This window comes from Lonchura striata, chromosome 4 (genome assembly GCF_050655825.1).
Source record: "Lonchura striata isolate lonStrDom1 chromosome 4, ASM5065582v1, whole genome shotgun sequence".
In the NCBI taxonomy this organism is placed as follows: Eukaryota; Metazoa; Chordata; class Aves; order Passeriformes; family Estrildidae; genus Lonchura; species Lonchura striata.
The window spans coordinates 24,649,573-24,652,500 of NC_140706.1; positions in this window are offsets into that span (position 1 = coordinate 24,649,573).

The following is a 2,928-nucleotide window of genomic DNA, read 5'->3' on the forward strand; positions in this document are numbered from 1 at the left end:
CATAGATACTTTTTCTTGAAGGCTAAACAAATCATGGATCCATAAAACAGGGACAAGGGCAAGAAGAAAACTCTCAGACTCCTCTACATAGGTCTGCAGTCTTGAAGTCAGTGCTTAGAAAAGGCAGCTAAGCTTGACAGGAAAGCAAGAAATGAAAGAAAATATATAGACATGCTCCAATCCCCAGGGTATTAACTTCTCTGCACTTCCTCCACCATACCTGTACTGCCAGAAGGCTTACCCTTGTGCACTGCACTCTAGTGCTGATCCAGGACTCAAACTGCTTCTTTTCCAGAGGAAAGCCTTCTTATGAGAGGCTGCCTTTGCCCCTGGCACAGAAACTCTTCTCATCTGCATAGATAAAGTGAAGGGTTAAACTGAAGTAGTTAAAGCAGTCATCTTATTTAATTTAAAACAAGATGAAAAGCAAAATGAACAGAGAGTGAAGCATGTGGTTTAGAATAGAATATCTCTGGAGTCCCTTAAGCTCTTCACAACTAAAACATCATGACAGGTTTTAGTATTTTGGAATCTCTCCCTTTCTCTTACTACTTCCAGAAAACCCTTGATGTTCAATATCAGGGAAAGTTGGTAGGTAGGCTAGTCTGTGCCATGCCAGGATTATGCTCACTGGTATTATGCCAGTTTTCTAGCCACCTCCAGAGCAGCAGCTTGTTTTTTCTCTTAGTCAAAGATAGTCTTTTACTGGCAAGAATATTATGAAAAAAGTACTGCAGTATTTTCTGTGGAGACCAGCCAAAAAAAATTATTGGTGAGAAAAAATAGGGAAAATAATTGGTTTTCAATTCTAAAATAGCATTATGTTGACATATAGTTACCAGAATACAAAAAGATAAGAAAATTTAGTCAATTTAATCCTGCTTTTTTTTCTTTTTCTCAGTTCCTTGGTATTTTATTGCCCTGTACCAAGGGCAAGAAATTAAATTAAATTTAATTACCAATTAAATTTTTTGACAGACTTTTTTTTTACTCCTTGAATAATTTATTTTTTTACTTTTTAGCCAGGTGTCTTAAGCATTATTTTTCTACTGGGGTATCCTCTCATTTCTACTTTTTTGCTGTGATGAATCAACCTTCACTATGCATCAGTGCAGTGTTTTATTCATAATATATTGGCCACAGTCTCTGGCTATCTACTAAGATCATCAGTTTTAATACATTTCTTTTAAATGATTTCTTCTTCCTGAGCAAACAGATGAAAAATAATAATACAGAATCAAAAGACATAAACAATTGCAATTTGTATTTCAAATGAAATGAGAATTGCTAGTAAAACACTTACTTTTGCATATTTGAAACTAAAACAGTTTTCATTAACCTGGGAATAAGAGGACAGCCATGGATGAGCAATAATTCTGAATCAAACCTTTTCTATAAAAGAATTAATTATTGCAAGAGAGTATAACTATAATCCAACTTTGTCAATATATAAAAAGATGTTATTCAGAACAGTAAATATGTAGACCTTTGCCAAGAAGTTCAAAATTAAATTTCCAAATCTTATTATCTTACCTATCTTTATGTAATCTGTGCTTTGTAAAAGATATTTCTATGTATAAGCCTGCACAAAAGTGACAAATTTTGGTCATTCTTTTTCTCTCTGAAAACTTTGAACATGCTACAATCTATTCAGAAGTGTATTTGTACATCTGTACTGTTCTTCACAGTATATGCGGAAAGTAAGATTTTGTATCTTAAAGGCTAAAATAGAATCCAGAGAATTACCACTGTCCCAGAGTCATATAGTGACTTGGAATTTATCAGGTGAAAATTTCCAGGACATCAATTACTATTGCTTGCAAATATGGATGAACACATCACATCAATTCTTTTAGAGTCCTCTCATAGATAAATCTTCCATTTCCTTTTCACAGCAACAAGACTGGCATCTTATCTGGTGGCATGCAATGAGTTATTTAATGTGAAAGCAATTACTACTGTACTTCTCTCTCATTTTCATCAGAAAAGCACATTGTTTGTAGAAGAAATTCTTACTTTAAGCCAGTAAGTTCATGCCCTCACCTTTAATATTGTAAATTTTCAGGTTTGCTTTAGCTAAGGCCAGGTTTTTAATACCATATTCCAGTCCTTCTCTAAACTGAATATATTCAAATCTGATGTCCTTGCATTTTGTAGCAAAAAGTGTGGAAGTACTATCAGTTGCAATACAATCAGTATTTCTAATACAGATGAGATCTACAAATGGGGAATTTTTATTGCTGCTTGCTTAATTGCTGCAAGGTTTTTATTCTTTTCAAAACAGTGGAAATGGAATTCAACAACAGAAAGCACTCACATATCAGGCTGATAGTTCTTTTCAAGTCTTCTTTCAAAAATTTTCCCTGTATTTATCAAAATTGGCAAAAGTTCAAGATGGGTCATCCAAATAACTTTCTCACTACAGATGGTTTGCTGAAAGTTCTCCTTTTTTCCTACATAACCCTTCTTTGTGGGAAAGCCAAATCTGCCATAGTACTGAGGACCATGCTGTCTCAGATTTTGGTGAGGAATGGCACAAAGATATAGAAATTGTGAGAAGACTTCCAAGAAGCACTGAGTTACAGGTGAAAAAATACAGCTACTCTTTGAAATATATAAAGTAATTCAAATAATATCATAAACTCTCAAAACTTGTTAGCCTTCTTTGACCATCTGAAAAATAAATCCTGCTAAATCTCACATATGCCTGCAACCACATGCAGAGACTATAACAAAGTATAACACTGATTTTTCAAAAAAAAAATTCCCCTGGGTTATTTTGCTTCTAGTATTATCTTTCTCCTAGCACTTCTTTAGATTAGCATCTCTGGGGTAATTTCTTTAGTGGTAACAACAGGGAGAGTGCTGTCTCAAGCTGGAAACAGTGGCCATTTAAATAACACACTGCTTACAGCTGCTAAGCACAAA